The sequence below is a fragment of the Macaca nemestrina genome, unplaced genomic scaffold (genome assembly GCF_043159975.1).
Source record: "Macaca nemestrina isolate mMacNem1 unplaced genomic scaffold, mMacNem.hap1 Scaffold_43, whole genome shotgun sequence".
NCBI classification, from domain to species: Eukaryota; Metazoa; Chordata; class Mammalia; order Primates; family Cercopithecidae; genus Macaca; species Macaca nemestrina.
In genome coordinates, this window is record NW_027257672.1 from 117195 (window position 1) to 143457 (window position 26263).

General features: G+C 49.2%; 2 protein-coding genes across 10 annotated transcripts in view; one reads left to right on the forward strand and one right to left on the reverse strand.

Moving 5' to 3' along the window:
- LOC139361333 (disco-interacting protein 2 homolog C-like) overlaps positions 1 to 26263 on the forward strand; it is a 205344-nt gene that overhangs the window by 99072 nt on the left and 80009 nt on the right. The gene's annotated exons all lie outside the window — the stretch shown is intronic.
- LOC139361332 (disco-interacting protein 2 homolog C-like) overlaps positions 18256 to 26263 on the reverse strand; it is an 87827-nt gene continuing 79819 nt past the window's right edge. The window contains exon 5 of one of the 3 annotated variants that reach the window (XM_071089957.1): positions 18256 to 18579. The gene's annotated coding sequence lies outside the window, so the exon portion shown is untranslated. Of the gene's footprint in view, positions 19289 to 23863; positions 25187 to 26263 lie in introns of those variants that run through there. The other 2 variants (XM_071089955.1, XM_071089956.1) reach the window with 2 other exon arrangements.

Consider the following 26263-nt stretch of genomic DNA (forward strand, 5'->3'; position numbering starts at 1 on the left):
ACAGGGTGTGTGCCACCATGTCTGGATAAATTATTTTTAGTAGAGATGGGGTTTTGCCATGTTGGCCAAGCTGGTCTGCAACTCCTGACCTCAAGTGATCCACCCACCTCAGCTTCCCAAAGTGCTGGGATTACAGGTCTGAGCCACCATCGCTGGCCTGACCTTCTGTTCTAATATTGGTTATTCAGTCTCGATGATAGCACCTGGTTGTATTAACTTGGGGTAGAAAGCACAATTGCAATGAATCTGGTTGTGTATATACGTGCTGACTTAGCGTTCATGGCAGCACTGTGAGGTGGGCATTGTTCCTGAAGGAAGGCCGATGGGCAAGTCGGGGCTTAGATACGGGACTTGTGGGCAATCACTGCTGTCCCAAGGCTGAGATCAGGCCTGTCTGTCGCCTGTACCCTGAACTCTGAACACACAAACGAGCAACTGTCAAGAGTCGGTGCTCGAGTGTGATGTGGCCTGTGGTGTTTGCCTCGCAGCGCTGCTTTGGCTCGGGGCAACAGGGCAACAGCTCCCTCCCTCGTTCGGCTGCCTGGGAGTCCCAGGAGAACCCACTGATACCGTTTATAAATGCCGGACATCGAGCGTTCTCCTTGGTACCAGCACATCTGGAATTGGACAGCTCGGTTAGATTCTCGGCCAGCAAACCTGTACAAGAGTGTGTGAACTCTGCGTTTGCTTCGCCCGGACAAAGGTGAATTCGTGGTCACTACTGGATGGCAACAGGTGTGGCCTCAGGAGCCGCACGGAGACAGGCACCCGGGTGCAGGAAGAACATCTGCAAGAGGGGGTGGGGAAGGTGACAGACGCACGTGCGAGTTTAGCTGTTACCGTGGATGGGGGGTGGTTGGGTAAGACCAGATTTTCTCATTGTTGCCCCTTTCTGAAAAAGACCCTGAATTGACTTCTCTGTGGCTCCTCGCGCCTCCTTGTCAGGTTGGAGGAGACTGCTCTCCTGGCTCAGGCCCTGCTTGCGGCATCACGGAAGCTGCTGTTGCTTGCCCTGCCCTCCCTGTGACGTCCTCTGTGCTGTTGTCCGGGAACAGTTCTGCCGAGCAAGCTTGGACTCTGCTCCCTTCTGCTCTTGGATTTCCTGTCTGGAAAGCTTGTGTTCTTTCCTGATTTTTGATGATGCTGAGCTATGTTTTTGCAAGGATCACGCGTGCCTATAGCAGGGAGAAGCCCCTTTGCAATTTTAACATCTTGATGCTCTCAAGCAGAGCTTGCTATCGAAGTTGACAGCCTCCTGTGTTTTTGTTTTGGCAGAAACTGAATTTCAGTCCTAGGACAGCTTCAGCACACTTGATCCTAGCTCTTCTCTCTCACTGCTCCCCTCGTGTGTGGCAGAAATCATATGCCCTGAAGTTTACCAGTCCCTTCATTTGAAAATCAGTTAGTGTATGTGATCCTCATGAGAATTTTACTTTTTATAAAAGCAATCGCAAAGACTAGGTTTTGCGAAACCAGCGTTTTATGTGTATATTAATTGCACTCACAATAAGCTTTGTCTTCTAAATATTTCATGTTTCAGATTAGCCCTGGAATCATGCCCTGGAGTAGTTTTGCTATTCCGCTTTTATTTTTGGCTAAGGTAAAGTTGAGAACATTGTGATATTAGATGTAGTGAGTCCTTTTAGTTTCTTCTATGTCTGTTTTCCTTTAAGCCAGAACCAGCAGACTGATACCAGTTTGTGAGCACCTGGCATCTCCCAGGCCTTTCCTGGGTCTTCCCTCCGCTGTCTTGTGGACAGGGCAGTCATTGGTGGAAGATGAACTTGAGAATCTGTGTGTGGAATTAAGTAAATGTCATAGCTCTCTTCTGTGACAAACTGAATGACATTAAGCCCAGTAAATTGTAACAGCAGACTTTGCACATACAAAGCATTGAACACCAGGAAGGTAACCAGGCTGCGATGCTTCTGGTCCTGCACAAGACCTCCGGTATCACAGCGCATTTAACATACTGGCAGCATTGAGCGTTTGAAAATGTTGTGTATGTACCATGTCCGTGATTTTCGAGGGCCTGGATAAACACCTCTGGTTATCGCAATCTTTATCAATGGGAGCTTAAGGTTAGTACTGGGGCAGACTGTGTTTTAAAGAATTAAGGTGTCTCGAGTATGTTTCAGTTTTCCCATGAAGAAGAAACATGTCAGCTGTTCTTTCCTGGACTGTGGCTATCACAGTGCCCCACCACGGTCGGTCACATGTTTACTTCCCCTCCATTTAACCGGGCTGGGCTTGGGCCAGAGTACTTCGGTTGTCAAATGTCATATGAGGCTGAGGAACTGTCTTCTGCTTCATCATTAGCTTATGGAAACACTGTTTTCCAAAGCATACTCTCCTTTATCATTTGTGTTTATATAAAATAATGGAATGGTTATTTTAACTGTGCAGTTTCCTATGTTTGGTTATTTAATTGCAGAAAGATAATGGTTTTATTTTGCTAAAATCTGTGCTAGGAATTGTGCAAAATCTTTGTGAAATGCCCAGTTTACTAGCTTAAGTTATAGATCTTTGTATAGAAAAGAAAAAGCCTATTGCTACAAGGAGCATTGTCTTTATCGATGCAAAAAGCTTGAAACTTATTGGCCGTGTAGTAGGTAAAAATGCATCAGAATGTGACGAAAATTGAGAAAAGCATTGAAGTTTTAAAATCTGCTCTGCAGTTTTCTTCAACTCCCTTGCAAGATACTTAATTTGAATAAAAGACAGAATAAAGTGTTCCCACTGAGGAAAGTGGCAGGAGGACTGTTTAGACTGTGTTCTGAATCTAAGCAGTCCTGCCACACTCGTCTGTGATGTGGTGGTGTCCATGGTGTCACTTTTACAGAACTTTAAGAATGCCTCTGTGAATAAAATACATTTTATTCTTAGTATTTCTGTTTTGAGTTTTGAGGTGTGTAAAACATGTTAATGGTTTCTTTCCCTTACAGAATTTGCTTGTTCTTTTTTTTTTTTTTTTTAAATGCCTACAAGACTCTGAAGCACATTAATCGCTTAAAAAGGAAAGAAAAAAAAAAGGGCCAGGCGTGATGGCTCACGCCTGTAATCCCAGCGCTTTGGGAGGCCGAGGCGGGCGGATTGCTTGAGGCTCGGAACTCGAGACCCAGGGAACCAGCCTGGGCAACCTGGTGAAATCCCATCTCTACGGAAAACACACAAATTAGCTGGGCATGATGGCTGCACACCTGTAGTCCCGGCTACTCCAGAGGCTGAAGAGAATCGCTTGAGCCTGGGAGGCGGACCTTGCAGTGAGTGGAGATCACGCCCCTGATGTCAAGCCTTGACAGAGTTGGGACCCTGTCTGAAAAACAGCAACGTTCATAACGTATGGGTGAACTGCCCGGCTGCTCTGTCTAGAGTAGAATAAATCTAATTATGTTTTTGCCTTTTATTAGCATTGAAATTTTCTTAATTATCCCTTTGTTTTCATTACATTGTAGCAATATATTGCCGCTTAGAGTCTGGAACAAGTAGGCTTCTCTGGATCAGGTTCTTACTGGATGGCTAAAACTTAGAATGATTTTTCCCTTCCTTGGATGTGACTTATAGAACTTTGCCTTTTGAGGTGATGTGCTGCATTTGATAGCGGACACAGGAATGCCCGAAGAATTCACTTACAGGGCTAAAATATACGTGCTTTGTAGTGTTTCCCTCCTAGAATGAAAACGGTACCTCTCATTTGTGGGTCGATGATGCTATTTGCTGAAAACTTTTAAAATTTTATTTATTTTATTTTTTTCAGACGGAGTCTTGCTCTGTCGCCGAGGCTGGAGTGCAGTGGTGTGATCTTACTCTCTGCAAACTCCGCCTCCTGGCTTCACGCCATTCTCCTGCCTCAGCCTGCCGAGTACGTGGGACTACAGGTGCCCGCCAGCACGCCTGGCTAATTTTTTGTATTTTTGGTAAAGACGGGGGTTTCATCGTGTTAGCCAGGATGGTCTCGATCGCCTGACCTTGTGATCTGCCTGCCTCCTTCTCCCAAAGTTCTGGGATTACAAGCATAAGCCGCCGCCCCCGGCCAAATACATGTTTGTTTACTGCCTCAGTCCTCCGTTGGGTAGCCCTGTTCTTCGTCGGATATTCAGGGAGCCGGGGGCATCTTGAGTCTTGAAAGGTGTGCTCTGCGAGATGGGAATCTTCCGGCTGCTTATTTAGGGAATCCTGCCGGCTGTCATTTACTGGAGAGCGCAGTTTCCTGGCTGCCCTGGTCTTTGAGGGGAGGGAGACTGAGGGGTCATTTTCCCACCTGGACCAATGTGTTTATTAAACCTGGTTTGTGTATCATTTGGATCTTTTTATGAAGGAAAAGCTACATCTGTGACTTTCAGATGAGTGGAAGTCATGTTAAAAAAATATATATATATAAATATATATATATTGGCTACTATGGAGAAATTTTGTCCTTGTGACCTGTGAATACAGTCACAGGAGAGCAGAATGTTCACGGTGTGGGTGCTTACAGTGTACATGCAGAGTCACATTCTTCACTAGTATTACGTTAAAAAGTGACAAATAAGAGAGAAATATTTTGCTCATTACAACGTCGGTAAGAAGCTGGCAGCACTCTTGTTTTTGGAGGGGTGTGAAGGGAATATTGAGAAAGTGTCATCAACATTAGACTCGCCCACTCTGCAAATCCTGTGCCAGCTGGAGTGAGGACCCCGTGATGGAAAGATGCACCCCTCTTCCCGGAAGGAGTTGAATCTTTGTAGCGCTCAGGACGCATGGTTCATCTCTATATAAAGGCAGAGTGTGAAACGCCGTGGAGGCTGAGAGAAGCGATGTGGTTAGCAAGTATGAGTGAGACGTTTGGGGCTTGTTAGCACCTGGCGTGTGTGCAGCAAGCTTTGCTATCTGCACATGTGTGATCCTTAGAACACTGGCGTCTGGAGCCATGGGGGCTGTCGAGGGCCCCAGCTCCTGGCGGGCTGAGGAGTTCCCTGTTACCACCAGGATAACCGTGATTTTGAAGGCTGTCACTCAATCCCAAGTCCTGGAAGGGGGCTCCTTTCAGAGAGGAAAACACCCCTAGAGCCTCGGGCAGAATTCAGTGATTTTTCTTATAATGTTGCTTAGATTTCGCAACACATGAAACCAAGAACATATTTCAGAATGCTTATGGTTCTTTTGTAACCATGGAAACAAAATAAGTTGCAGTCGATGGACAGTTTGCGGAAGCTGAACTGCCTACATCGTGAGCACGGCGCTCTCCCTACCGCCCTGGGCCTTGCTCCGGTTTGCCGGGGAGGCTTTGCAGGGCCTCTTGGCTGGGATACCTCTCTCATGTCCCATGTTGCTACCCCTGGTCACAGCCATACTGTTGGGCACCTGCGCCGTGAGGTCACTGAGTGGACACGGAGCCGCGGGGCAGCAGTTGGTCAGGAGGTGGCATCCACATGGTCCGAAACAGGTTTCTGTTCATTAAGAATGATCATTGCAATAAAAACAGAGTGAAAGAAAACTCTACTGACCTGAGAATGCGTCCGCTGAGTTGCATAGGGAAGTGCAGTGAGGAAGGTGAGGGCTGAAAGGACATGAGGGAGGGAGAGGAAAGGAGAGAAGGGAAGCGAAAGGGGGAGGGCGGATGGGAGTGAAGAGGGAGATGGAGGAGGAAGAAGAGAGAGGGCGGTGGGCAGGAGCCTGGGAAATGTGTCCCAGAGCCGGTTCCTGACCGTCGTGGGTGCGTCAGAGCTGATCTTCCAGGAGAGGTGGCCTGGGAGGGCTGACCCTTAGGAAGTGAGGGCCAGGGGGAGCTGATTTTTTGGCCCTCAGCGGGGCTGTTGTTGACCTGAGATACAGTCGATAGTTTTCCTGAAGAGATCGTCTGCACAGCCACCGTTTGCTGCCAGGTTGGAGACAGAAGTGCTCCTCCCCATGGATTCTTTCTAGTTTGTGGATTTTTCCCAGTTTACCTGAGCAACTTGTCAGTGGAAATGTCGGGGATTACTAACATGTCTCCATCCTACAGAGCAGTCGACCAGCTTCCAATCCTGTAGTTGTTGGGGGCACCATTCCGGTCCTGTCAGTGCCGGCCCAGCGTGGAAGCCGCAGCCCGAGGCGCTGGGAAACCTGCGGGGCTCTCACTGCCAGGAAAGATGTCCTTAGGGCAGAGCCTGGCGAGGAGGGGGTGCTGCTGTTGCAGCAGTACATGGAATTTCAAGTGACAAATGAAACAAGCTTTTAATTATGACCAGAGCCCTATGCTCTGCGTTTCTTCAAATGGAAATGTTGTGCTGAAATGAAGTTGCTGTTAATCGGTTGCCTCATGCAAGACGCAAGACGGAGGGCTGGGAGCAAAGTAGAACGTGGATTTATCTACAAAGCTTCCTCCTCTCAGACTATCATCAGTTGGATGGTGCTACACAGGAATATGTGAGAATTCGTGTGAGAAAGGTGATGGGTGCAGACCTGTGTGACCGGCAGGTGTGGGGGGAGGTTTGAGAGAAGCTTTTGGCTGAAGTGATGTCAGATGCAGGTGCTGAAGTGTGATGTCTGTCTGGATGGAAGAGCACACACGCCTCTGGGCTGCGGGAAACAGATAAAGGAGGAGGTGGACAGACGTGAGTCGTGTCTTAGGAATGGTAGCAATTCAGGCAGACCCAGGATCAGGCTCCCACGGGGGAGGAGTGGATATCAGGACCCAGGGAGCGTGGGACGGGGGTCATGCCCAGGCCTCTGCGGGTCTTGCTCTTGTGTCAGCAGGGCCCTGTGCTTGCCCTCCTTAAAACTTTCCTGATCCATAAAACGGGCACGACAAAATCCACCTTGTGACACTGAAGCTTAAATGAGATGATGTACATGGTGTCTTCCTTCCCTTCCTGACACATCCTAGACTCACAGCTATGGTAGCAGCGACAGACTGGATGGAATGCTGGAGCCGCTTTGCGCCTGGTGAAGCCACATGGATTTGTGCAGTGCTGGCGACTGTCTCTGAAAGCCTTTGGTCATGGTGGTGGCAGCCTGGAGTGGCTCTTGGCATCCTTGAGTCTGTGGAGTGCAAGGTTGACTGGAGCTCCGAGGCCATTGATACTATCCAGGGGTGAGCTGATGAGGCCCTAAAACATGGGGGGAAGGCCGAGAGGACTTGGCTGCCAGAAGCATTGTAGATTTCTGGCTTCGAGAACTGGCTGACTTATGGACATAGGAAGGTAAACCCAGATGGCTCCAAAATTGTAAGTCCAGAAGAAAGGTGGGAGGATACAATTGCTGACTAGGTCATGGTTGCCCTGTCCCTTTGTTTCTGGCCATCGTTTCTCCTCCCTCCCCCTGCCTTTGTGGGCTGGAGGGCCTGAGCCTGCACAGCGGTCTATTTCATGATGACAATGGCCGATTATTACCCTGCAGTAAGAAGTCTCTCCATTTTATTTGGCAGCAGTAGTTAAATAAATTTAAGGAGTGATGGTGTAGTAGTATTTGTTTTGTTTGTGCTTTTTTTTTTTTTTTTTTTTAGTGTCATTTAACTGAATGTTATTTCCAATTTCACTGATTGAGAGGCCAAAACATGCTTTGATTTGTTATTTTGTGTTTGAGCTAGTTTATTGCCTCACAGGAATGCCAAGTATTCTGTTGTCACACATCATTAAGTATCTCAAATTGTGTTACTATAATACTTAGCTGAATTACCTCCCTTATTTTGGCTTTTAAAAATCTAAAATCTGTGTGAAACACAGGATGGTGCATCTCCATTGAGGATTGTTGAGAAGTGTGACTTTTGCTGGCATGCTTGAGAATCAGTGACATTATTTTATAGAAACACTTTGTAACTGACAGCAAAGCTAGAAGCTCCTGTAAAGGGCAGAGTAGGCAACGTGTTATGCTTTGAGGGCCACAGAAGTCTCTGCATATATTTCTTTTGTGAAAACTTCAACGTGTAAAAATCCCTGGCCAAGGCTCGGTCGGGGATCATGGTTTGCAGACCCTTAACAGCAGCTTAGCTGAAGGCTGGTCTCCCATGCGGTGAGCAGGAGCCTACCTCATGGCTTCAGCCAGGAAGATGCTGCCCTGATGCTGGAATTTACTTCAAACAAACTTGAAAGCTCTGGCACCGCTGCTCATTTCCATACTGTTGCAGGCTATCTAAAATACGGAGGATGCCGTGGCGTTTTGATTTTGTTACTCCTCTTGAACGGCTCTGAGATGGCTCATCGCGAGTTAGACATTTGCAGAAATGATCAAGCAGAGCTGCAGTCATCTTGCAGATCAAGTGAAGTTTTTTCTGAAAACTCGTTACAGGCTTAAATTTCTGATCCCATTCCATCCACTGATCTTGTATGATTGGTTTCTTTTTGTACCCATTTGGGTCTATGAAGCGTCTCCCCACCGTGGTAGAAATTTAGCTCTGATTTTGTGCATGAGTCGGTATCCTCACTCTTCATCTGCGAGCAGAAAGCGCTGCAGGTCCTGTGTGGTTTCCATCCCCTCCCTGCACGCGGATGGATTGGGAGGTATTTGTGGTGTGTGAACTTGCTACCCCCAGAGCCTTCTGCTTCATTCCCTGGACCGCTTTCCTCCCTCCTCCCTCCTGACTCACTCCCCTGGACCACACTTCTCCCTCCTGGTTCACTCCCTGGGCCGAGCTCCACCCACCTCCCTCCTGGTTCACTCCCTGGGCCGAACTCCACCCTCCTCCCTCCTGGTTCACTCCCCTGAGCCCCCACGCCTCCCTCATAGTTCACTCCCCAGAGCCCCCACTCCTCTCTACTCTCCTGGGCCACATTCCTCCCTCCTGGTTCACTCCCCTGGGTCCCGAATCCTCCCTCTTGGGGGCTTGGTAGTTTCTGATGTGCTTGTGCCAGCACGATAAGGCTGAGTGGCAGCTCCAGGGCTGCGGCTGCTCACGCAGCTGTGGCATGAGTGCAGAGAACTGCGGGGATGCAGCTGCCCTTGCTGTGATGCTTCGAGTGTCATAGTCGATATGGGAAACTGGGTGGGATGTGGATGTCCCAGGAAGGGACAGGAGCCTCCCCTCAGCCTCTGTCAAACAGTTCTCAGCCAGGCGTGGTGGCTCACGCCTGTAATCCCAGCACTTTGGGAGGCCGGGGCGGGCAGATCCCCTGAGGTCAGGAGTTGGAGACCAGCTTGGCCAATGTGGTAATTTTTGACGCATTAAGGATTAAGGAAAATGACTCACACTAGTTTGCCTTGCTTTTTAATTGATAATTGGTGTACCCCAGTAGTCTGAACTTGTTAAGCAACCATTCTTACCGAAAGACTAATCTTTAAAAGTCTCTTCCTCTTGACACGTCTTTGGCTGCTGTAATCAAATGCAATGTAATCAGCACTGGTTAATGGCTTTCCTTGCTTGGCTAACAATTGCTCCTCAAAAACTTTGATTTCTTGTTATTTTCATTTATAATTATGTTTTAAGCCTTCTAAATTTTCTAGCTTTCCTGCGAGTTGGGAATAACTGTGATGGGTGCTTAGTTTGGGATGTTGACGTACACTCTATGCCCAGCTACTATGCCATTGTGTGAACACTGATTTCTCACTTTCTCATGAAGACTGATTTCACCTAGTTTGGTAAATTCTATTAATTTTAAGGAAGGGGGTGGAATGCAACTGCTGTTAGGAGGCTTTTCTAAGGATCGAGGAAATGTTGCCATGATTATTACCATTACAGAAGGCACATAAAAATGCGTGCTGCCTTCAGTCATGATGAATATGTAAGTCCGCATCTGTGACTGCAGAAAACGGCAGCCCCAAATCCTAAAATCGTGTGGATGCACCAAGCCCATCTGCAGGGCACTGTGGAGCAGCCTGCATTAGCCGAAGTTAGCCCACAAGCCCTGAGGGATGGTGTCTGAGTTATGATAAGGCTCTGACTTGGGATTAAACAGGCCTCCAAATAGTGTGATATTCTAAACAAAAACATGATACTGCCCAGGGAGCCCAGTGGGCACCTGTAGGCAGTGTAGGTGAGAAAAGGTTCCAAAGAAGATTCCTGCAGCTCAGCTAGGAGGATTCTGTAAGGCAGTAGACACATCAATGTTCACATAGGAGTGTTGAGCTATATTCATTCCTTTTAAGCAGCCAGGCTTGTGTGTGTTTTTAGGGGCACTCACATGGCGCCCTTTCCACCCTCACTGCTGGTTGTGCCTGTTTGATGTTGCGGACTTCTGTGTTAAGTGTGTCCACTCTCCAAATGTATCTCTGTCTCTAGAATATTTTAGAGTAGACCATTTATTGTTTAAACGCTTGTTTTTAGTGAGGAAGAAATCTTTAAAATGGGCCATACCGACCCTGCTATAAATGTTGAACAATGGCACGTGTAATGTTTAACACGTAGTGTTTAAAGTAGAAGACAGTTTAATTTAGAAATCCTGTTGGAATGCCAACTTAAATTACGACCATCTGTACACATATGGAAAAGAATGAGAGTGAAGGTACAGAATTGGAATTTTGTCTATTTTGTAGAGATTCTGTAATGTATCAGGTACAAGTCTCACTTCATGATTTAAATGCATGAAGCTGAAATTAGAAAACTTGACAAAAACATGCCTTTGAATAGTGAGCCTTTATCCTCCTTGAAATAGTGACTCATTCACTAAAACGTCCACCTGCAACTTTGTCAAATACATTTGTTGCATTAGTCCTCAAGTGAGCTCAGTTTTCCAGACAGGCAGATTATTACTGTTTAAAGTTTGTCCTGATGATGTTGGTGAACAGGGAAAATCCTTTGACGTGGATCCTCTGTGTGTGTTACACATCAGACGCGGCCTGCCCAACCCTCTGCCTGTAACTGGGAACCTTGACTGTCAGGATCATTGTAGAGAACCTTGAGGAAAGCAAAACAAGCCTCTGGAGTAGCAAAAGATGTAGCTGATTTCATGCAATAAAACTTACACATTTTTCTTTAAAATGCTTCCTTCGGAACGTCAGCTTGCTGACTATCTTAGAATCGCTGTAGTCCGCTGACAGCAGTCGTGGGAACAGGTGCATGGCCTGGCTGATGCAGGAGGGTCTCAGAGTGGAGCCACACTCCTGACACTGAAGGAGGGGCTGGAGCCATCACGCTCGTGACTCGTGCAGATGGCCTTGGCTGACCTCCAGAAGAGAAAACGTCAGTATCCAAGGAGGAAAAAGTCTATTAATTTCATGAGTGTTTGCCTTCGCAATGGCTAATACCCTGAGTTTGTGGCACCTGCTGTCTCTGGAATGAGGAGTCTTCCCTTCCTGGCAGACAAGCTCTAGATGGGAACAGGAGCTGTGATTGCTGGATTGAAGAGATTTCCTTCTTGGGGAGGTGGCCTTCGAGCCTGACATGAAGGAAGCTGTGACTGGCGGGAAAGGGCCTTGGAGACAGTGTATTTACCAGGAGGGTCGGTGACTGAGAACCATCCTGTTCCGAGTGTTGCCATTCTGGTTCTAGAGTAAACTTGGGGAGAAACAACAGCCAAAAGCCCCGAGGAATATTCTGTGATGTTGATCACGTTTGGTAGATTTGTTGCTGAGGCTCTGAAATGAGAAGCCCGGGAGGTGCAGGTCTATCAGGCCATGCGACGTGAGACAGCTGCTGCTTCAGGGGTTGGAGTCCCCGTGCCAGAGGCTCAGTCCTGCAGAGACTTCTGCACAGTGGGCAACTGATGCCTCCGGTTGATTGTGAGTCCCCCAGATGAATACCCATGAAAGGTACCGTGTCAGCAAAGAGTCAAACTCTGTGAAGCATTTGGAGATTTATTCTGAGCCAAATGAGTTACCATGGCCCTTGATACTGCCCTCAGGAGATCCTAAGAACGTATTCCCAAGGTGGTCAGAGCCCAGCCTGGTTTTATAGCTTTTAGGGAGGCATAAGACAATCAATCAAATAAATGTAAGATGTACATGGGTTTGGTCTGGAAAGGTGGGACAACTGGAAGCAGGGGTGTCCAGGTCATAGGTAGATTCGAAAATTTCCTGATTGACAGTTGGTTAAGAGAGTTGTCAGATAAGGGGTTGTGGAGACCAAGGCTTTGTCATGTGGAGGAAATCCTCCAGGTAGCTTTGGAGAGAATAGATTGTAAATGTTTCCCATCAGACTAAGCGTCTAAGTTCTGTCTAATTCCAGAAGGGAGGTGGGGTGATGAGGCAAGTCCGACCCCCCAGCGATCATGGCCTGGACTAGTTTTTCAGATTAGCTTTGGAATGCCCTTGTCAAAAGCAGGGGCTGTTCAGATGGGCAAAGGGGCTTCGAATTCTAATGTTTTTAAAACCAGAAAGTGATTGTGTTTTTTTCTGTGGATGACAGCCAGTGTAGTAATTAATATTTTATTAGCAGATTAATTTGGAAGTCAATGTGTTTTCAAGTATGTTAATTATTAAGTCATCAACAAACAGAGAAGGGCTTACTTTGAAACCAGCCTGAGACTCAAGAGGCTCATCAAAGAAAACGATGGACTTGGGAGAACTGATTCACGTGTTTACTGTGCCAAGTTTCAGGCATTATGAGAAGTCTGTGCTGATACATTGTGACTTGAGAACTTAAATCTTGATGGACTCTTAAGAGTGAGGCTTTTCTTTTCTTTTCTTTTTAAATGGTCAGTGTTTCTGTCTCCTGTGTTTTGTCTTCCAGCCGCTGAGCACTTTAGCTTTGTGTTCACGTGGCCTTGTTCTCCGAACCACCTGCTTTGTGGCTCCTCTGTCCTGCCCACCTTGATCGCGTCTTCCCTGCCCCGTGGGTTTTATCCCGAGGACTGTTCTCCGCTGTGGGGAGGGGGGAGGATCAGTGGACACTGGCTTTACCGACTCATTTTCTGTGTAGCTCCCAGTTTCTCAAAATCTTAATTGTCTTGGATTCCCTGTGAAACTGGGAGTCAGGCCTTGGGCGCAGTGCTGGGTGGCCTTGGGCGCAGTACTGGGGCAGGAGGGAGAGATGAGAACAGGAAGGATGGGTTTGTCAGGGGAAGGAACCCCTTGCCAAATTCCTGTGTCTGTTTTAGGTTAAAGATGAATGGCCGGATGGTGGATGTCTCACCTGCTGTGGCTGGACCTCGCTGTGCTGAACCCTGAGCAGGGGCCCCAGCAGCTGCCTCCTGCCAGGCCGGGGCCACAGGGCTGGGCTTCTGCCTCTGGGAGGGCTCGTGCCAAGGTGCAAGGGTCTGCACCGCTCGTGTGTGACCTGAGGGGCATGTGGGAAGCTTTTCTGTGCTCCTCACCTGGGAGAAGTTGAGCTCATCTGGGCTAGAGCCTCTGGGGAGGTAGGAAGGCAGAGGCCTGGAATTCCTGCTTTCCCCAGACAGCAAGAAAGCTCAGCGTTGCACCTGCTCTGAGATGCCCTCAGCAGCCATATATAGTTGATTTTAACATGACGGAAGGTGCCAATTAACCCGGCTCTGTGGAGAGCTTTGAGGAGTCCAGGCCCTGGGCCCCGGGCTTTTTAATATGTTCCTTCCTGAACAAAAAACAACAAAAGATCCCTGTGGCTGATGTCGACTGCGTGGGGTAGGACATGCCGAGCTTGGGTGGGGCTTGCCCCTGAGTTTCCTTGGTGCTCCTCCCAGCCCCCACGGACACCAGCCTCTCCAGGCCGAGGCTTGTCCTGTTTAGACCCTCGTTGGTGGGGTCTGTGGTCCTGGATCGAGGGCCCAAGCACTTCTTTCCTATTATTATAAATGATTCACCAGAGATGCACGGCTGTGCCCAAACATCTCACGAGCATGAGATACAGCCAGTGTCGCCGCCGCACGCTCATAATTCTAGTGGAAAGAGGAAATTTTACTTTTAATGTGCTCGTGTGACTCAGATGCAAATATTCAATTCCCATTAAACTTTCAAGACCTTGAGATCCTCTGAGATTCCTTGGAAAGCCGTTCCTTGGCCCCACGACTAACTCTCCTGTGGAAGGAGGCTGGGGTGGTCCGCGGGGTCTGGGATCCTGCTGCGTTCTCCAGGATTCCTTAGGTTTCATCATTAGTCCCAGCTCTTCAGCAGGTGGAGCTGATTGACTCTGACATTTCCATTATGTTGTTCTTGTGTTGCCTCAGTTAACTTAGAATAACCAGTATTTACCAGAAATAATTGATGGCGAGATGGGAATTATTGGTGATTCCCTGACATAGGCAGCCTGTATAGATAAGCGTGTTACACGGTGTCTAATTTCTGAGATGTTGGTCCACACCTTCTCAGGAACACACTTTCAGGGGTAGATTCCTGTGCAGGAGAAGCTGCTTTTCCCCGAGACGCGGTGGCGGCTCCTGCACTGGCATGGCAGGGTGGCTGTGTGACTGGGCAGGGCTGGACATGCTCCTGCGCTGGGCGCCCACCTCCGCCCTACATCTGTGTCGAGGGTGCCTGCCTTTGTTCCCCCAGGTCGAACTCATAGAATTGTATACCTTCCTGACACATTCCTGCATAGAGATGATTAGATCTGGGGGCTGAATCTCAATCGGACATGCATGTAGGTAAATTATTGACGTGAATGACTTGGGTCCTCCACCTTCAGGGTCAGGAGGCACGAGGTGGGTTTGGAGACAGCTGCCTGGCCTCAGGAAGTTTCTCTCAGAGCCTGTTTCTTTCTCTAGCAAAGTAAATGATGCCTTCCTCACCGGGCTTAACACATGCTCAGTACTCAGATACTGTCTGATCTTTGTTATAGTTAGTATTTGGGGAACAGCGTGGCTGGTAAGAAAATGTGTTATCTTTACAATTTATACAATGTCATACAAGGCAAGCGTGAAACGGGGACACTACCTTAATCTGAAGATGCTGGTGCTTAGTCTTCTCCTCAAGCATTTTGTTGTCATTCTGGCGTGTGTCAGCCAAGTCATATGACGGTACCGCGTGCGTGATGCCAGCTCAGTTACCTTGGAATGGGGAACCTGAGGCTGCCAGGGAGCATCCCTCCTGCCTCCAGTCCTCGGGGGTTTCTCTCTCTCTCTCCTTCCCTCTGTCCCTCCCTATCCCCCAATCCTCCTCACCACTCCTGCTCCCCTCCCTACCCTCCTCACTTACTCTACAACAGAGGTCCAGACTTTGACAAATCCCAGCTGGGCCTATTTATCGCTTGGCTGGGAAAGCAGAGGGAAAGGGGCCCAGTTACTACAAAAATAGAGAATTGAAATAGAATGTGAGCTACTTTTGCGTCTTGTTTTTTATTTTAATCTGAATATAAAAGGCAAGTGTCAAACAAAATCGGTGCTAACTGCACCACTCAGCTCCGAGTCTGCTTTGTCGGGGCTCCATGGGTTCCCACGCCCTGGCCTTCTCCATGAGCGTCTGGACACGCCGTGGCTGTGAAAGGAGCATTCAGTTATGGTCCTTTGAATGTTCCAGAGTCATGTTTAATAAAAATCTTCACGTTTACCCACAGCCAAGTCTTGATTTAATAACAGGTACTTCAGGTCTCTGGGTGGGGCTGAGCCTCTGTTTTAGAAGCAGCTGCACCATCTGAGGGGCAGGTCCGTATGGGCTGGCAGGCGGCCTGGTCCTTGGAGCACAGGGTGTACCTGACTCAGTCCTGGCAGTGGGGGGCCTTGCAGTTCTAGGATGTAGTGATGCAACCTGTGGCATAAATAAAAAGCCTCATGTGCCCCCATGAGAAGCTGGGGCTTCCCCTCAGTAGTGTGGTGTGCTGTGTTTGTGATCGTGCAGATGTAAAAGGGTGAGGGAGATGTCTAAAAACCAGGCTCCCAAAGACAGCCCTTCATGTCTGGTGCTTTCATGTGTATATGCACACGTGTTTGACGCGTGTACACCTTCACACGTTCACCTCTTTCATGCATGTACACCTGTTCCTGTGTTCATACACCTGTTTCGCGCATGCGCCTGTTTCGCCTGTGTATGTGCCTGCGCGTTCACCCTGTATTGCGTCATACGTTGTATTTTACATATTGGGTATTTTCAGTTTGTATCGTGAGCTTGTAACGACGTCGTGAAGAAAAGAGGGGGCCCTGGCAGCCTTTGGCTCTGAGAAACGTGATGTCACGGGAACAGATGAGACAGCCCGGGTGAGGCCGGCAGAGGCCATCGTGGCCTTGGGAGTCCGTGCACATCCACTGTCTGTCGCTGTGTGACAAGTGACCCCAAAACCTAGGGGCTTAAGGCAACATACACGTACGACTGTACAGCTTTTTCAGGTTGGAAATTCAGGGCAGCCCTGCTGAGCGGCTCTGGCCCAGTCCCCCGGGTCACTGTGAAGATGCTGTCCAGGGCTGCAGCCATCTGTAGGCTCAGCTGGGCTGGAAGTTCTGCTCCAGGATGCCGTGCTGACGTGTCTGCGGGCAGAGGCCTGGTCGTCCACACCTGGCCACTCCCCGGGGCTGCCAAGTGCATTCCTGCCCAGGGCCGCTCCTTTCCCCAGAGACGTAGCAGTGCTGGTCTTATGCCCAGCGTCAAGGTGGCCAGGTCAGGAGCAAAGACTTGTTTCCCCTACTCGGCGGCTACTCCTGCAGGGCTGGGAGACAGTGGAGGTCGCGCAGGAAGGTGTTCGCTGAAGACTGTGCTCTGTGACTTGACGGGTGTTCCTCCCAGGAGGGTGAAATGGAGACTGGACGCCGGAAGCAGCATCCTGCGTGACCCCATGTGTAGTGGGGTCACAGCAGAGCTAAGTCCTTCCTTTACAGATACTTTTCAGAGTCTACCCGCCTTTAGATTCTCTGATTAACGTGTCTGAGGAGGGTCCCAGGAGTCTGCCACCTGCCAGGCCAAGGAGGTTCCCTGCATGTGGCTCTCCCCTGACACCTTGAGAAACGTGACTCGAGAGAATCACCGAAGTTTCCTAAATGAGTCACCTGCTTTCTCTTCTCTTTGCTTTCATGCCCCCCCAGGGTAGGTCAGTCCTGTCCGCCACAGCGATACCTGCATGCTGGAGTTCCAAGGAGATTGGGGGTGTGTCGGGTCCCCCAGGGAGATTCGGTGACTGAGGATGCTGTCATAGCAGCCAACATGTCCTTATTGTTTTCACTTTTAATGAAGTTCAGTTACTAGGTTTTCTGAGGCACAATGATGTCCTTGTGAAAAATTGGTGATCAGGGAAGCAAGCAAGTGTGGGAAAATGATCCTGCCCTTAAATCTAAAAAACGATGAAACAGCAAACAGCCCTGAAGAGCCCATGAACCTCCTCATGGGGCGGTGAGGAGACACCTCAGTAATGGCTTAAAAAAAAAAGTGATAATACTGAAGAAAAGGTAAACTAAATTTTGGGTCTCCTATGGGTAAAGAGATTGTGGTTTACATTTTGGATGTATGCGTTTATATACTTATTTATTTTTCTTTGTTGGATTTAGAATTAGTTGAAATAATTGTGTTTTTTTAATTTAAAAAATTGGGGTATACGAAGTCTAATCCCTTTGTGATATTTCTGTACTGTGAGACTCCACATACAAAAGTGAAGCCCAGACTGTCTGTTTCTAATGAGCCAGAGAGAGGTGGTCATCTCCTACAGGCCGGTCTGGTCTCCAGGCATCTGGCCATCCTCCCAGTCTTGGGCACACCTGCATCACTGGTGCTTCCTGCCAGACTGTGACTCTGCCCAGGTTTCAGGAGCACCCGGAACTGTTTTCCTAGGGGCTCCTGCTTTGTCCTGGCTCCTGGAAGCACAGGCTTTTGACGAAGGACTCTCCCCACTGCCAGGTAAATTGGTGATTGCCCCACAGTCTGTATTTGTCACATGGGGCACAGAGAGTCTGGGCGTGCTGTCCTGGCCCTGGAGCCAGCTCTAGGACTGCCCGGCGGCATTGCCTCCACCCCTCATCTGGGAACAGGGCGGTGGGGAGGAGAAGGGAAGCAGGGTCTTGACCCTTCTGCGTCTCGAGAACACGGGAACACATCGTCCCATTGCCTCACACCATTCACAGCCCAAGCTTGTGTGAAGTATTATTTTATAACCTCCCCTGACAATGATGTATTTTATATAAGCAGCACATAAAGTGGTAATTTAATACCCTATCGAGCAGGATTAAACAATAAGGAGCAGATATCACTGTAGAAAAGTTACTTTATCCGGGAAACATTTATCTACTGCAGGTGGATGTGAATCATGGCTTCCTCCTCGGTGGCTCCTGATGAGCCTGTGAAATTCTGTCCTGTTCACCACTGTTAGTTATAAGCTACACCTTTCCTTCTATGACGTTACTTACAAGCTCTACCTTTCCTTCTATGATGTTTATTTCTTGCCTGTTCAGCACTGTTAGTTACAAGCTATACCTTTTCTTCTGTGATGTATATTTCTTGAAGGCATGGACTAAATCCTAATTCCACAGTATTCGATGCACATACTCAAGAGATACTTGTTTGAATGAATGGATTAATAGAAAATAGAAATGGTGACTTCACTTTATTTCATTATGTCAAACTTTGTCTACACGGAAAATTTTATGGTCCTTTGGAAAAACAGGGCCTCTGTGCAGGGTTGTTAGAGATTGTGAGAATGCCGCAAATGGCTCTGTGGCTCTAGGCTCACAAAGGGCTTGAGGGACTTGGTGGCGCACCTGTGTTGAAAACTGAGTTCTGCAAATCCATTGGAGTGACCTGCCAGCACCAGCACACACAGCCCTCCTTCCCAGTTGATTTCTGCACAGAGGCTTCTTCTGAATGCCCCAGGTGAACGTGGGTTCAGCCAGCACTGCTGGGCTTCCACAGCAAGCCAGGGTGCTGCAGGGACGAGAGAGAAGAGGGGCAGGACCAGGATCTTCCTGGGCCCCAGTGCCCGTGTGGGGACGCTGCCTGGCCTGGCTTTTCTGGGGGAGGTCAGGGAAATGATGGCATGGAGGGACTGTTGGTATGAGTCGCTTGCTCAAACATAGATCCCAGGTCTGTGTGGGAGGCAAATAGAAATTTATGTGGGTATCATCAGTAACATAGCAAACATGGGCTTCTTCACTAGGGTGGCTGACCCTCTTGCTCATCTGCTGAGCAAAGGCCCGGCCCGGCCCGGCCCGGCCTGGCCTTCTACGCCTCCACAGTGAGCTTTTCTCAAGCTCTGTCCACTCCATGGAGATGGCCGGAGCCAGGGCAGATATGGGGTGTTTTCCACTTTTTATTTATTTTTTCTTTTTTGAGATGGAGTCTTGCTCTGTCGCCCAGGCTGGAGTGCAGTGGTGTGATCTCGGCTCAGTGCAAGCTCCACCTCCCAGGTTCACGCCATTCTCCTGCCTCAGTCTCTCGAGTAGCTGGGGCCACAGGTGTCCGCCAACACACCAGGCTAATTTTTTGCGTTTTTAGTAGAGTCAGGGCTTCACCGTGTTAGCCAGGATGGTCTCAATCTCCTGACCTCGTGATCCACCAGCCTCGGCCTCCCAAAGTGCTGGGATTACAGGCGTGAGCCACTGCACCCGGCCAGGTATTTGTCAGTTTTTGAAAGCTACATTTAAAGAATGAAATAGACCGAACAGAATTACTTCCTTTTGAATATTTAATACTCAGTCTACCAGAACACTTAAATATAGTTAATGTATTCAAATAATAAGAAAGAACTTTCCCTCTGTTCCAAAGAAAAAGTATAAACAACCTTTTACTTGTCAGGGATTTCACTATGTTTCTAAAAAGCCAGCAAGCACTTTTCCTGAAATAGACCCATCTCTTCCTCTGCATAGACCCTATGAACATTTTAGCTACATTTCTGCTGTATCTTAATGTGATAGATTGTAGAAAATTCCTTGCTACTGGAACTTCACGATGCTTTCCTTTGAAACATCAAATAGAAAGTATGGATAGTAAATCTCAGACTAGTTGCAATTATCAGTCTTGGTAGAGCTGCAACCCACAGCCTCTGTCAATTACAACAGAGTGTGTCTCCCCAGCAACCCGGATTAGATTGCGGACCAAGCCAGGCTCACCCAGGATTCAGTGCAACGTCTTTCAAAGCTGTAGTCACTGCCCCTGGAGGAGACTTGAGAATTCCTCCCTTTGATGCCTGTGCATGGCTGTTCTCAGATCACAGCAGCTGCAGCAGCATCTCAGAGGATGCCAGCAGGGGTGTCCTGGGTAGTGACACCACGGTAGGGGCCTGCAGTGTCTGAATGAAATGGGCCGTGAAAGTGAGCACCCTAGAGGAGTCCACAGCCACGTTTCAAAGGTGCAGTGGCCCGAGGTGAACCCCAGAGCACTGAGGAGCCTGGAGTTGACCTGTCACGACTTCATTGAGAGAGCTGACTGAATTCCGTACCTGTGCGGGCAAAATATGGCTGTTTGCGCTTGGCCCCTTCTCAGTCCAGGGCTAGGGAGGTTGTCTGCACAGCTAGTGGGAGCTTAACTTTGTGCACACTCGGGGTTGGGTCCCACTCCTTTCTGTGAGCCCAGGGAAGATAGACATGCCGAGCTCTCCTGGAAGAGGGCCCTGACGAGCGGAAGCTGAGCTTCAAGATGGTCGGCCTTGTGGTGTGCGTGGCGGGTTCGGAGTCGGTGTGTGCTGAGTGGGGGCCCGGCTGCTGCTGTCGCTATTGGGCTCAGCAGACGCTGCGGGGGACGTGGCTCCTGTTGTACTTGGTGGTTTTCTCCTCACAGGAGTGGGTTTCCCTGCTGTGAAGGTGTCGGGGCTGTGACAGGCAGCCTGGCAGGAGGAAGACGCTCGTGGGGTTGTGCCCCGAAGCCCCCTTCCTCTTGAGGAGCATGAAGGGGGTTTGGGACCCTGCTTCCGGCTGCGCTCCCTTGCTAGGTTCTTGGCCTCGGGGGCCAGGAGAAGCTGAGTACAGGCCTGAAACCTGGACCCCTTCCACAGCCTCCGTGGCGTTTGTGGTGTTATGCAGGACGAGGCCCTTGGAACTCCAAGCCCTACCCTGGCATGCCCGCCCACTGGGGCGTCTTGGGCACCTGCTGTGTGCTAGGCTCCGTGGTGGGGTGGGCGGTAGCAAGGGCTGTGGGGTAGAGTGGACACGGTACGCGGATGATGAGAAGCGTCAGGGAGGCAGTGAGAGCACAGCTGAGACCTGCAAGGAGGGGACTGGCTGTGGGTGTTGGGGCTCAGGGAGCTGCCTCTACCCAGAGCCACAGTGGCCAGTGAGGGCAGAGCAGGGGACCGAGGCCCAGGGAAGCCGTGTGTATGGTTCGCATCAGGTGTGCAGGTCTGCTGGGCTGTGCGGCCCTTCTCAGTCCTGGCTGGGCCTGGGGTCCCAGAGGGAACGGAGGGTCTTTGCATCTCCCTTCTCTTGCTTCCCTGCTGCTTCCTGGTCAACGGATGCTTCTTTTTTTTTTTTTTTTTTTTTTTTTTGTTTTGTTTTGTTTTTTTTTTTTTTTGAGACGGAGTCATGCTCTGTCGCCCAGGCTGGAGTGCAGTGGCCGGATCTCAGCTCACTGCAAGCTCCGCCTCCCGGGTACACGCCATTCTCCTGCCTCAGCCTCCCAAGTAGCTGGGACTACAGGCACCCGCCACTTCGCCCGGCTAGTTTTTTTTTTGTATTTTTTAGTAGAGACAGGGTTTCACCGTGTTAGCCAGGATGGTCTCGATCTCCTGACCTCATGATCCGCCCGTCTCGGCTTCTTTATTGCAACTCTGGCAGTTATTCTGCATATTAAGAGGAGTTTCACAAAATCATAGGGGGAGAGGCGGACTAGGGATTCATTTTTTTTTCTCCCCCTGATTTTACACGGAGCCTTCTACTACCCCTTAGTGTGGAGGCAGAGTGCAGATGCTCTACAGTTCTCTGTCCAGGAAGAGAAGAGCTGATGGGAAGTCACAGATCTGATCATTGCAATAGCACTGACATTTTTAAGTGGGAGAATGCTGATGTCTATAATAATCAGAGTAAAACTTCAGTAGCTTCAACATAAAGATTCTGAGATGATCTTAGAGCCATTTCGTCCCTAGATCCTTCTGCAGTGTGGAGTGTGACATCTCTACCAGCCTCTGGTCAGTGGCCGCCTGGGGGTAACTGAATGCTTGAAGTGTAAATGAGAACTTCTAATTTTATTTAATTTTAGTCAAATTTAAATAGCTATATGGCCCGGGCACCGTGGCTCATGCGTGTATTCCCAGCAGTTTGGGAGGTCGAGGCGGGTGGATCATGTGAGGTCAGGTGTTCAAGACCAGCCTGGCCAACAAGGTGAAATCCCATCTGTACTTAAAAATATAAATAAAATAGTCAGGCGCGGTGACAGGCGCCTGTAATTCCAGCTACTCGGGAGGCCGAGGCAGAAGAATCACTTGAACTCGAGAGGCAGAGGTTGCAGCAAGCCGAGATCGAGCCACTGCACTCCAGCCTGGGTGACAGAGGGAGACTCTGTCTTAAGAAAAAAAAAAGATTTTAAAAAACCCTACATGCCCCTAGTTGCCTCTGTAGGAGACGGCATGGTTCCAGAAGGTAGACTTTGTGTTGAGGACTCTGCAGCGTCAGGCTGGAGACAGTCTCCCTTCCTAGCAGCGTGGGCCCCTGGGCTGTTCTTCTACCAGAAGGGATGGTGGCGTCTCTGGGAGGTATCTGTAGACTCAGATCTGTGTGGATTAGTGACTTGTGTTACTCACAGATACTTAATTTTATGGGTAAATAAATACCTGGACTGGCTGCAACTTCAGGGCGAGATTCGGGAGTAGGGAGTGAAAAGTGACGACGGAACCCTGGGCTTGTCCTGCTGCCCCCAGGACCCGGTCGGGGTGCCTTCTCGTCTGAAGTCCCAGCACGTGGTCAGGGTACCCCTTGCCTCAAGCCCCCAGGAAGTGATCGGGGCACCAATCCCCTCTGAAGCCCCAGCACCTGGTCGGGGCACCCCTCCCTTCTGAATCCCCCAGCCACCTGGTCGGGGAGCCCCTCCCTTCTGAATCCCCCAGTACCTGGTCGGGGCGCCCCTCCCTTCTTAAGCCCCCAGACCCTCCTGGCCTGCGGTGCTGCTTCTCCAAATGCTGTCCTTGGCTGTTTTCCAGGAGTCACCTGCACCAGAGCAGGCTGCGTGTGTCATTTCTTGTCGGATCTGGGGTGACGGTGAAGCTCATTTATCTTGTCTTCCTCCTCACGTGCCGTATCTCACCTGTTGACTGTCTGAGTTTGTGTGAGTGCGTGTTGTGCGTTCTCAGGCTGTACTCGGTGCTTAGGTGACAAGAACGTCTTAGAGCAACGGACTGTCTGCTCCAAAGGACGCTGGGCATGAATCGAGACACAGTTTACTTGTGGGGTTTAAATTTCCTGGGTGTTGGAGGCAATTAAGGGGAAACAAGGTCTAAAAAAGCCCCTGCAGATGAGGAAGGCAATAATGAAAAAAATTACTCTATACACACTTAGCAGATGATTGACTTTGTAGGTGAATTTTGCATTTCGGGAACTACTAAAGCTACTGTTTGTAGGGATTCCTTGATGAGCTTCTTGTTTTCTGTCTAGAAAGTAAAGTGGATCGGTTTTGCCTTTAATGCTGACTGACTAGAATCTACTTCCTTTTCCCCCCATTCACGTTAGGGTGGGGATTGGACTGGAAGAGCTGTAGGATCTCTTTATTTCTGATCTTAAATGAATTTTTTCTTCAATGCCCGGTTCTTTGGTTTGGGAAATGTGCTCAATTTGTACCGTGCTTTAAATGTACACAATGGTCGAAATTGCTACTTTTCTTTAAAGTTAGATATAACATCTTAAGTAAAATGTCATCTATAAATCAGGCACAGTCTGGGGCCTGGAGACCCCTCTTGTCACTTCCTTCCAGCTGTGTCTTCTTCCCTGGCCACATTGCCCCTGGCCACATCTCCTCCCCAAACCACGCCGTGTCATCCGCCCACCACCTCACCTCTGGTCACAACACCTCCCTCCCGGCCACATCACCTGTGGCCTCACTGCCTGCCTCCCTCCTTCCTGGTGGCCTCCGTGGCTCCCACTGTCTGCCCTCCCGAGGGTCTGTTCAAGGCTCCTTCCCCGTTTTCCACTCCTGAGTGGGTCTCGGGGCCTAGATGTTTCACAGGATGCAACTTTCTTCCCTTCCAGCTGTGGGTCTCTGAGCGACAACTCCAGAGAGGGTACTAAGCTCTCCTTACCTACCTGGGGGGCCCTGAGCCCTGACCACCGACCACCAGGGCTTTTCTGCAGTGTGTGGGGCAGACTCATGCATGAATTGGACTAAAAAGATGCTTCCAGGAATCCTTGTTTTAAGTGCACTGGAGCAGAGATGGGGAGAGGGGACCACCTGGTTTGCTCAGAATTTGGTCCTGATCACAGCCAACATAAGCACCTCCTAAATGAAGCATTCCACACACTGATTTTACACATGACGGTTGAGATGGCTGGAAAGGCTTCACACAATGAGTGAGTTTGAGCTGCATTTGAAGGAAGAACAGGTCCCTGTAGGTGGAAATGAAAGGTAAGCGTGACCCAAGCCATCAGCAGCAGCGGGGGTGGGGTGGTGCAGACTCCCCATGGATGGTGGGCATGGCTGAAATGCAGGAGAGGGCAGGGGTGCGAAGGAACGGCAGGGCGGCAGTTAAATCCCCCTGCAGAGAGGGGACGTGACTGAGATATTATCACATGTATACAACTGAGAGATGATTTGAGGAGGATTTCTGGGAGCCTGTGGGAAGAGCACGTGGTCATCATCAGTTCTCGGGATCTCTTTTTATGAAGTGAAAATAGTCTTGCCTCTGCCTATCTTGTGAGCTGTTGTGACGATCAAATCAGATAATCTTCAGCGAGCCTTGTAAATGCTAAAGCTTATGACAGACTGTTCCAGCCCCCTTGTCTCTATCCTCCTTTCCTCCTGAGTAACGTGAACCCTGCTGGGTACCTCACTATCTGCCTGGTTTCCTCCTCCATAACGTGAGCCTTGAGTACTTGCTGGGTACCTCGCTGTGCACCTTCCTTAGTAACGTGAGCCCTGAGTATTTGCTGGGTACCTCGCTACCTGCCGTACAGCTGGCTGTAGAATTGTCAAACGCACTTGGCTGGCACATAAGCAGAAGTGCTCGCTGGGCCTTGGGAGGGCTTTCTGACATGTGGGTGCCTTCTGTTCCCTGTTAGGCTGGAGCTGCAGGAGCCCCCCTAGACCAGATAGAGGACCAAGGCTGTGGCCTCGGGGTGGGGGCTGGGGGAGCTCCCTGGGTTTATTGTGTGGGTGAGAGCAAACTTCAGTCCCGCTGTGGCATTGGGATTCAGGGTTCCTTCTGGAATGTTCTGAGTGAGAAACAGGAAGTGTGCACAGGTGCGTCTTCTGTGGATTTTATGGTTATCTCTTGGGAGAGCACTGGTGCCTCTGAACTATGAACCTGCAGAACCACTTCTTCCACTAACGGCCGCCTTTATATAAAGAATGACTTACAAAAGATGCCACTTCAGATGGAGGTATTTGCAGGTGTGGCCTGAAAAATGAACAAAATGACTTTCATCTCAAGGAAAGTACCTTACATTTTTCCCAATGATAGACATTTGAGCTTTCCAGTGAATATTAAAACATAAAAATCTTGTGTCCACCACTTTCTCATGTGACCAATGGTGATACTGATGTGGGGTTTTTTTTTTTGTTTTTTTTGTTTTGTTTTGTTTTGTTTTGTTTTTTGGACATATAATGAAATGTGGAAGCCGCTCATAACTCTGAACCAGTATTTTCTAACCAATGTGTGATTACAAAATCGTGTGCTGGTAAAAGCCATTCAAGTGCAAGACGGACCAGTCGACTTAGAAGGAATTGGGGCAGAAAGGCCCGTCGACCAGAGCACAGACTCTGTGTTGCAGACAGCCTGTACGGAAGTGCCACTTGTTACATTTGGCAGCAGAGAATACCTAAAATGATCTGAAAACACAATGAAAATACTGCTTCCTAATTGTATATCAGTATGGGGTCGGACTTTCTTCATAAACTTCAGCCATGGCTCTGCAGCCCACTGAACGCAGATGCAGGCATGAGAATCCTGCTGTCTGAGGTGCAGAGATGTTAGGTGTTTTCACAGTAGCACAAACTGTTGCCACGCTGCTGCTTATTTTGGAAAATGGTTTCTTCTTTAAGACTGTGTTAAGATGTAATGACTTTATCCTTGTAAAAGAAACTAAATTATGTTCTTTTTTTTTTTTTTTTTTTTTTTTTTGAGACGGAGTCTTGCTCTGCCACGCAGGCCGGAGTGCGGTGGTGTGACCTCAGCTCACTTCAACCTCTGCCTCCTGAGTTCAAGCGATTCTCCTGCCTCAGCCTCCCTAGTAGCTGGTACTACAGGTGTTCAGCACCATGCCAGGCTAATTTTTGTATTTTAGTAGAGACGGGGTTTCACCATGTTGGCCAGGCCGGTCTCGAACTCCTGACCTCAAGTGATCCACCTGTCTCTGCCTCCCAAAGTGCTGGGATTACAGGCATGAGCAGCCACCACTCCCGGCCTGATGAGAAAGCTTTTTTGTGCTCTTTAATAAAGTGCAAAGGGTTCCTGAGACCCAAAAGTTTGAAAACC